Source organism: Squalius cephalus (assembly GCF_949319135.1).
Source record: "Squalius cephalus genome assembly, chromosome: 17".
In the NCBI taxonomy this organism is placed as follows: Eukaryota; Metazoa; Chordata; class Actinopteri; order Cypriniformes; family Leuciscidae; genus Squalius; species Squalius cephalus.
Genome location: NC_137138.1, coordinates 1,273,896 through 1,284,448, shown reverse-complemented (window position 1 = coordinate 1,284,448; position 10,553 = coordinate 1,273,896). Strand labels below are relative to the sequence as shown.

General features: G+C 39.5%; 1 long non-coding RNA gene across 1 annotated transcript; it reads left to right on the top strand.

The window, feature by feature from the left end:
• The first annotated feature begins 1,172 nt into the window (after positions 1-1,172).
• Positions 1,173-4,524, top strand: LOC307144342. Its single transcript, XR_013818728.1, has 3 exons — positions 1,173-1,249; positions 4,127-4,163; positions 4,266-4,524. It is a non-coding gene; the product is annotated as an uncharacterized lncRNA (long non-coding RNA).
• Positions 4,525-10,553: the final 6,029 nt, after the last annotated feature.

The window sequence follows — 10,553 nt, the reverse complement described above, 5'->3', positions numbered from 1 at the left end:
TTATTCATCAAGGATGAGTTAAACTGATCAAAAGTTACAGTAAAGACATTTATAATGTTAGAAAATATTCTAAAATGTTCTTTTGAACTTTCTACTCATCAAAGAATTTTGAATAGTACACAACTGTTTTCAACATTGATAATAATAATGAATGTTTCTTGATCATCAAATCCTCATATTAGAGTGATTTGTGAAGGATCATGTGACACTGAAGACTGGAGTAATGATGCTGAACATTCAGCTTTGATCACAGGAATAAATGACAGTTTAAAATATATTAAAATAGGAAACAGTCATTTTAAATTGTCATAATATTTCACAATATTACTGTTTTTTTTTTTTTTTTTTTTTTTTTTTTTTTTTATCAAATAAATGCAGCCTTGGTGAGCAGAAGAGACTTCTTTTAAAAACATTTAAAAAATCTTACTGACCCCAAACTTTTGAACGGTAGTGTGTGTATATATATATATATATATATATATATATATATATATATATATGTACACACACACAAAATGTAAAAAATAACAATGGCCAAAAATCTGTAATGTTATACTATATTAACAGACGTAAGAACAATTCTTTAGAAAAACAGCATTTCCGATAAAATTTACATTTTTAGTTTGATGTTGTAAATGGTATAGTGATGTAAATAGTTATTTTAAAAGACCTGCCCCTTTTATCAAATCTAAAGTTACTTAATTGATACAAGATCTGTTAAGGGGTAAAAAATATATTTTACAAATGCAAAAAGAGGGAATGTAAAAATAAACATGTTAAATATTTTAATCTATATATAAAGTTACTAAATAGTTATAAAGTTACTAAATAGCAAAATATATACACAACATATTATAATGAAGAAAACACAAACAAACACAACAATAACAAACAAACGACCCTAACAATTGCCTTATATTTATGATATTAAAACTATATCAATAGACGTGAGACTAAAGTATTTTATAGTGAAACTGAAATGTAAACCTTTATTGCTCAACAATCATTCATTTTAAACTTCACTCTAAACTGAACCACTGTATTCTTTTGAACAGATATTACCAAAGTCAGAATATATGAGAAATTACCACATGGGAGAACATGTGTGGAGCTTCACAAACTACAGAACAATTAAATACATTTGGACAGAGGAAAATGGCAAACAAAAAGGACAAACATGAACAATCTAATGAGCCGGAAAAGGAGCTGATGTTCAGACAAAACAGCAAGTATGGCGGCAAACCAAACTGTGAGTATTTATGATGTTTAAGATCAAACACTGTTATGTATCTTTATTCATGAACATATCTTCTCTGGTGTCTGAATGTGTAAAATCAGTTCACTTTCAGTCGCTCACATTCGACGTAGCCGACGTATCGACTGATTGGATCACGCTTAGGGAGCCTGTCATCTTTGAGTGTTGTTAAAACAAGCCAATGCACATTCGCGTGCGTGAATTGAATCACACGCACCATATAAATTCAGTGGGTATACATTCGGAAGTGGATGCACGCACCAGTTGTCTTTCACTTCGGAGCCGATCGGGTTTTCTGATGTCTCTGAAGAGTGTTGTGTGTACAACGAGCGAGTGTCGGTGTTCTTCTGGAAGACTCTCCCAGTGCTGGAGTTTCTATAGCGAGTGCAGCGGTGATCGCGAGCTACGGAAGCTCTCAACTGCTGTTTTAACAGCATTTTTATAAAGAGTGTTCTGTTGACGACCGGTTGTTTGTGAAGTGTTGCCGCGGTTGTTCCCCTGTGTGCTCCGGCACTGGTGACGGGTCCCACTTCCTGAAAGAGCAACACGGGTGTGTTTGTGTCTTGTTCAAGATGCCATTCCATCCGTGTGTTTCTGGGTGCGACAGGGCTCTGTCCCCCTGACGGTCACGATAGATGCAGCACGTGTTTGGGGCCGAGGCGATCGGGCTCGTCTGGAATCCTCCACTGTGTCCCGAACCGTCTCGGTTGGATGATTGGTTTCTCGGGGCGGGCCGGGCTGGTTCTCAGCCCACTGCCCCAGTACCTTTCTTCCCTGAAGTGCATGAGTAACTTACTAGGTCATGGACGGCACCTTTCTCTGCCAGAACCCGCCTCAGTAGCTCCTGCCCCCTCACTAACCTTGATGGGCGAAGGGTTACGAGGCTATCCCTCCAGTGGAGCGGTCTGTCGCGATGCAACTGTGTCCGGCGACCGCTACCTCATGGAAGGGGGATCCTCGTCTCCCCTCTAAGGCCTATAAGTTCTCATCCATCCTTACGGGCAAGGCTTACAAAGCCTGTGGGCAAGTCGCTTCTTCTATGCATGCCATGGCGTTGCTTCAGGTCCACCAGGCCCAAGCACTCATTAATATGCACGAGGGTAGACCGTGAGCTCATGGGTGAGCTCCACACTGCGACCGACCTCGCCCTCCGGGGCACAAAGGTTGCAGTTCGCGCAATCGGTCTGGCGATGTCCACCTGTGGTCCAAGAGAGCCATTTCTGGCTCAACCTGGCGGATATGAGGGATGCGGACAAGGTTTGACTCCTGGACTCCCCCATTTCACAGGTTGGGCTATTCGGCGACGCAGTGGAGAACTTCGCCCAACAGTTCTCTGCTGCCCAGAAGCAGACGGAGGCCATTCAGCACATCCTGCCCCAGCTGTCGCTACTGCCTCCACCCGTCCGCCTGGGGCAGATCCTCCGCATGCTCGTCGCAGAGGGTGTCCGTCTGTCGCCGCCTCTACTCCCGCTGGGTCTCCGCAGCATCCTCCACCCGGCCGCAGACGGGGTGCCCAGCCCACTCTAGGAGCTACCAAGCCAGGGGGCCTGATTTGATCGTCAGGTTCCTGAGGGGAGCAAGCCTATGTGTCGAGCCGGTTGCTTCCATGGGCTCCCTTCACATGAAGTCAGCTTCACTGTTAGTCCGGTTCGTAGTGTCGGCTTGCTGCGCCATTTCCTCCTATGGACTGGATATGTGCACCGCTCTTGCTCCAGTTAAGTTCCCCTTTTGCCGAACACTGTTGAGTTAGCGGAGCGTCCGATGCTAGGCCTATCACTCGTATGCACTGGTGGAAACTGTGTTAGGCTGGGTCCATCTGTTGTGATCCCTACGGCGATCCCATATGTGTAGTCTTCCACGGTACGGCTCCCTGCGGCGAGCCCATGTCTTCCTCTGACCGGGTGCGTCTCCTGTTTTCTGCTGGAGCCCCCTCAGTGACATGTTGTACTGCCCGGTAATTCGCTCAGTCCATTTGTGTTATTCTCCACATGTTACCTCCCTACAGGCAGGATGTGTCTTCCGCAGTGTATTCCTTCCAACGAAAGGTTAATGCTTTCCCAGTGGTCCTGTGGAACAGCAGTGACTTTCCTGGCCTAAGCCCTGTCCTATCTCCGCCTCAATAGGAGGATCAAGAGGCTTTTGTCCAGGCACTGGAAGGTGGCAGCACTGGTGGCGTTTTAATAGGGATCCCAATCAGTCGGTACGTCGACTACGTCGAACATGAGCGGCCGAAAGGGAACATCTTGGTTACGTATGTAACCCTCGTTCCCTGAAGGAGGGAACGGAGACGTAGTCCCGTCGCCACTATTGCTGGACCACTGCTGACTCCGGGCTCTGCTCGGCTTCTCAGTGAAAAACAACTGGTGTGTGCATCCACTTCTGTATTTATACCACTCGCTGCGAGGCGGAGCTTGTGATGCAATTCACGCACGGCAATGTGCATTGGCTCTTTTTAACAATACTCAAACATTACAGGCTCCCTAAGCGTGATCCCAATCAGTCGATATGTCGACTAGAAACAGGGGTTTCAGACGTAACCGAGAAGTTCTACACTATAACTTTTCAGTCACTCTATATACAGGAAAAGCATCATTCACACTTAAAATTATGGTCATAAGTTTATAGTTATTTTGTCTGGTGAACTTTATGAAAACATGTTATTATGTGAAATTCAGTTCAAGTATTTTTTTTATTTTTATAATCACATTCTGTAGATTCTGCAAGTTGTATGTAAATTTATCACCACAACTGTAAACATTTGGCAGATGCTTTCATTCGAAGTCTGATTTATTAATTGTCACTGTTTGACCCACTGGAACTGCTATAATCTGATGTTCTGTGTTTTTCATTCGCAGTTTCTCGTTTTCACAGATTTATTCTGATGGTGTCAGGTGGAGTCACAGAAAAGGTGAAACACACACATCATATACAGAGAAATAGAGTGAAAACTGAAGCAGAAATCTGATGTTATATTGATCTTTGTGTTATATTTCTGTATTTCTCCTTTCAGAAAGCAGCAGTGTGATTCATCTAACCTGATAAATATTCTCCATCATGTTCCTTTTTCAACAAATATTAAGTTCATGTATAATAAGAATGTGTACGAATGGATTTCAATGGATTTGCACAGATATTAAATATAACCTTTCATATCTTCTTATGCTTGAATGGATCATAAATATACACAAAATTATGCCAAAATATCCTCATAAACGCAATCAGTTTTGTCCAAAGTAAATGTGAACAGTTGGGAAAGAAAGCACACATGTGTCATTATATTGGATGCGTGTATTTGTTTTTGTTTTGTTTATTATTATTATTATTTTAATTTCTTCTATGTAAAGCACTTTGAATTGCCATTGTGTATGAAATGTGCTATATAAATAAACTTGCCTTGCCTATTTGATCTTGAAGTGACAGCAGTCTATAGTCTATTTAATAAAAAGAAAACAATGCAGTGTTATTTTAAATTAAAAAAATAAATTCATTTTAAATTACGTTTGATTTCAGTTTTTTTAATTTTTGTTAATTGTATTAAGCTGCAACAAAATGTTTTGCAATAAGACACATTATAAATGTTTGATATCTAAATCTAATATATACCTTATTAAAATCAAAACTGGGAATCAATAAGAATTGTAATTTGTAAGCAAAAGCAGAATCACTATAATTGAAACGATACCCAACCCACTTATAGGAGGTGTCATATAGTAAAAAAGAACTGAACTACTAAATGTTATAAATACCAAACATTTATTGAAAACAAAATATTCAGCTCTTGAAAAGGCATTAGCTACCTGTAAGTATTTAACCTGTAAAAAAAAAAAGACATTATATAACCCCTCAACAAACGCTTCACTCCTCAAAAGCTGTATTTATAGGCCACTATATTCAGAATTATCAGAAAACTGAACTACCAGAAACAACAAAATTTCAATCACACTTCATTCCTTAAATGCCATGTTTAGATTTAGCAGAAGTTGATTTTCAAAGTTTGTACAGTCAATATAGCTCGCTTGGCAGTGAATAGTTGCCCAGCACAACTGAACAAACGTTCACAGGCTGCCGAAGCAGGACGTCCTGTATTCAAACGTAGAGACAATTTCTGTACACATGGGAACGTATGAAGAAGCTCCATGTTTTCAGAAGTGCATGCCAGGTATCCCTGCAGTTCACCTGTGGCATCTGGAGGGCTTGCCTTCATTGATGAAAAGAAGTCCTCTTCATCCGACATCTCACATCTCTGGGGCTGGGATTCTTGGTTTGGGAATGTTCTCAGATGTTTCCAGATGTAATCTAACCCTATAATAACAGGGGGGGGGGGGGGGGGGGGGGGGGGGGGGGTTGTATGTAAATTCAGGTTTAGTGCAAGAGAAAGACTGTGAAGCTCACTGATGTGTACTGTAGACTAACTACAGAACCATGAAAAAGATAAGCAAAAGTTACAGATAACCCCATAAAAATATATTATACATAAACCATGTTAACTACAAAGGTAACCTGTACAAATGTACAATTTTTTTTGTTCTTCATAAAGATTAAGCCTCCATTCTCCTCAGTTTTGCCCGTAGTTGGAAAACCGCTGGGAGCAAACATCTCATGTGGGGGTTGCTCTCAGACTGTAGGACAGTGAGTGCTGATGTCACAGGCTTCATCACTGCTACATACTCAGAGAGAAAGGCAATCTCAGTTGGATTCAACCTAAAATATATGTTTATTGGCAAATCAAGCTTCAGCAATATCCTTGATTAATAAAGGTGAATTATTCAGTAAAATAACTAAGAGAACACTTACATGTTTCTTTTGAAGGCCCCACACACATTACGAATCGCCTCCTCATCTTGGTCTTTAATTATACGGACCACCCTTTCGACAGCCAGGTATAGTGAACACCATCTGGGTTGATTTGGTCTGATAAACTGCAGGTGGCATTCATCATCCACAACCTCAGAAGCTTCTCTGCCTCACACTCCAACAGTCTGTTGTTGTTGATCGTGACATCGCACCATTGGTCGTGACATCAAAGTTGCACTGGGGTGAAGAGTGTTAATCAGGGTCTTGAAGGCAGGTTGGTCAACTACTGAGAATGGCTGAAGGCCTTCACAAATAAAGTTGATGACCAACTTATCTAGTGTGGCCTGAGAAACTTGTTTCGCTCCCCTTGATAATGAAATCATCTGATCAATTCTGCATTGCTTGCTTAAAGGAGAACTCCGGTCAATTTTAACATTGAGCTCATTTTTTAGTAAATTTGGAGTGCTGTCAGTACAGAGAACAACGACAAAAATAACAAGCTCTCCACTGGATAAAATCATTCCTGTCCAGTAGAAAGCAATGTGTCCGTATTAATGATTCAAAGTCCCCATTCTGTGAATGTCCAGTAGGGGTCCCCCAAGGCTCCATATGTGGTCCAATCTTGTTTGCACTGTATATAAATGACCTGACCTGACGTTCAGATGTATGCAGATGATGCTGTAATCTTTACACATGCTAAGAACTACCAAGAGATAGCATCCACACTTACATCTGCAATGGCTCACACTGATGACTGGCTCACTAAGTCATGTCTCTACCTAAACACCAGAAAGAAAAAAACAGTCTTTATGGCGTTTACCAAACTAAATATGAAGGTGTCACATTCTAATGTGTTCCTTAGAGGACAGGAGCTTGATATTGTTAATGAATTCAAGTATTTAGGAGTCATATGACTCCACCCTAACATTCGAACGTCATGTAAAAAAGGTGACAAAGTTAAATTCAATTTGCAGAATAAACAAGTTAGGCCATTTATTGACACTAAAGCTGCCAAGTTGTAGCCTGGAAATCAAGACCTAAATCTGAAAGATTAATGGGTCTGGCGTCGACTAATGAAAATCGGCCAGCTCGAGGGGCGGCACCAAGCATGTGTTTGAGAATCTCACTGCACGCAATTGGATAACACTACGACCAATCACAACAATAAACCCCATACGCTCAGCTACCAGTGGAGCTAACTGGTAGATTAGACTCTCACGTATCCGGTCGGCAAAACAGCAAAAACGTCCTTCTTGCAAAGGAAGGATTCGAGCGGCGTCTTCTGTTCCTCTTTTAGGGAAAAAGCCAAGTCTAGCTCATTCATTGTAGCGGCCAAAGCCGTTTCAAACAACTGGTGTTCATCCAGAGCCATCTTGCACTGTTTACTAATGACTTCGACGTCACAGCGCTGTCGTCATCTCGCCTCTGGCCCGCCTTTATCAGATAACCCGCTGTGATTGGTGCAGCTCGGATCGAGGGGCATATTTAATGAGCTTCATTACTCGACGCTAGAGTAACTCACTGAGCAAATTCAACTTGTGCTCTCGCGAGAACTCTGGATTTCAGGGTAGCAAAGCTTTTCTTACATACTATGATTTTTACACAGAGTGTTGTTTTACAAATTGGTCACTGACTAGCATATCTACTCTAAAAGTGTTGAATCTCTATTTAAGAAAGCCATAAAAACTTTTAATAAAAAGGCATTGTCATTTCACCATTGAGATATTTTAGAGAGACATACATTTTTAAGCTTTGACAATTTAAAACATTTCAAGTATGCTCGTTTGGCATATAAAGTGTTACATAATCTTGTCAATGTATACAATATTGTTTTGTTATAGTGAATGAATGCTGTATGATTGTTGACTGTCTTTATGTTAGTCTTGTGTTACCGGCCGATGGACTGCAGATGATTTTTACTAATTCTGGCATATTTACATGGTGTATTTTTATACAACAATGTTCATGAATATGCTATCAAATAAATCAATAAATAAATCAACTCAACTCAAATCTTTTTACTTTTCCACTGTTACTCCTTCACCTCAGGCAAACATTACATCTGGCATATAACAACAGTATATAACTATACACACTAAAACTCTTTAATTGTTTTACATTGTCTTTCAGCCGTTATTCTGTTCACACTCATCTGATATGAATCAGTTTATATTGTGAAATGTAATGATCTCTCTGATGAATGTGATGAATCTGATTATGCGACTGATCCTGTAATATAATCTGATCAGATGAGAGTCTCTTTCTGCTTCATATGAGACACATGATGATCCTCATTGAGCTTCAGATCAGATTCTCTGATTTCTCTTCACTGTCTCTGATCCTGAAACTAAAGGCCTTTGAGTTTCACCTCAAATCTACTTCTGACATCTAGTGGACAAAGATGAAAACTGCAGATCATATTCTGTGTGTTAGGAGGAATAGAAAACACACACTCATACACATTTATTTACAATGCCTTCATTTCTATTTTAAACAAGTGACATTCTCTCAGTTTAATTCACTGAATGTCATTCATTATCAACTCACAAATAATAATGTGATTTTACATTTTGTGTGAATGACTGAACTTCTAGCAACTTCTGCTTTAAAGGGGGGGTGAAATGCTCATTTTCACTCAATCTCCTGTTAATCTTGAGTACCTATAGAGTAGTATTGCATCCTTCATATCTCCAAAAAGTCTTTAGTTTTATTATATTTATAAAAGAAAGATAGGCTGTACCGAGTCTTTCCGAAAAAAAACGAGCGGCTGGAGGCGGGCCCTGTGGGCGGAGCTAAAGCTGTGCTAACGCGACGAGCTAACAACACACAGAGACATTTGTTCAACAGTTTTACTCACCGCCCGGTTCCTGGGTTCCTGGTTCTAGTAAGAACTCGAGCTGCTTTAATGTATACTATGATGTGTTTGTGAACAGTAGATATTGAGTATTGAGTAAGTGTTGATCTGTTGTTGTTCTGAACAGCTTCAGTTCGTCTGTTAAAGTCACTAATGTTCTGCTGATGGAAATCAGTGTTAATAAATCAGAGATGATTAAATGAGCAGCTGATGGAGTTTATCAGATCTGAGTTTTACATTTAACATTCAGACTCTTGAAACTCTTCAGGAAACAATACGGCTGCGTCTCACATCAGATATTCAGAGGAGATATTGTTCTGAAGAAGTTATTACTTCACAACTGTTAAAAAGGTACATTTTATATGCTATGAATGTGTTGATTTATTTTCATCTTTGAAATTTTCTAACATCTTCTGTACAGATCCTGAACTCAAAGTTTCAGGGTCAGAAACAATTTTATGAAACACACACTTGCAGTCTTTGCTCTTGAACACTTTTACATGATGTACTTCCTCTATGTGACCCACGTGTTTATGTACTTCCCCATCCTTGTAAACCGAGGTCCTGACTCTCTGTGGTCATTAAAAAGTAAGTGCAAGTGTGTGTAGAACCTTTGATTACTCGAGGGGACATACTTATAGTCTTGCAAAAAAATGCAAGTGTTTATAGAAGTTTTTTTTTATTATTATATTTTCAATACTTTGCATTTTAAAATAAACTTCTACATGTCTGTTCAGTTGTCGCTATAACTAACAGAAGACACACATTTTAAACTGTAGTGCTTCTAATAAGTGATAAAAACAGTTGCAAATGTTGTACAAAATAGGCCTACACACACCATACTCATCTCTGCACCAATAACTTGTGCAACACTTTGATTTTACTACCAAACTATATATATATAATTAATTAAAATTACAGTGGAATATTTTGCTCGACATCTCGCAATTTCGGGGCACATGAGTTCCCGAACATGATGCATGATGGGATACGCTTAGCCTTGAATACCGATCGGAAGCAGTATTGTAGATGAAAGAGGTACTGTAGTGTCTGCTTAGTGTGCATTTTGGGAACTGTGGCATTTTTAAGACATGGGACAGCACAGCACTTACTTCCCGTCAGTAAACACACAAGCTCTGAAGTGGCCAAGACCACAAGTGTGTGTATATGGACAAGGCAAGTGAAGAGATTATATATATCTAATTAACTTAAATTACAGTGGAATGTTTTCCTCGACATCTCGAAGAAATCAGAGAATCTGATCTGAAGCTCAATGAGGATCATCATGAAGCACAAACTCACTGACACTCAAACACATCAGATCTTATTCCATCAGTTTTATGAAGAAACTAGTTTTAGAGAACAGGAAAGTGCAGACAATGCAAACTTACCATTGCTCTTAAATACTGTAAACTGTCATGAAAACTGATATTAATACTGAATGACTGTATAAAGACTGAAAGGCATGTAAGACAAAGACAGTTTTAACTTAAAGAGTAAAGGTGAAATAAAAACTAAAAACTATGGACTATAATGTAAATGTTCTGGTGATAGTGATTCTACAAGAAACATCAAACACATTTTGAGAAATAATATGTAATAATATCTATAATATGTTAAATCTTCTCATTAAATTATTATACAACATTA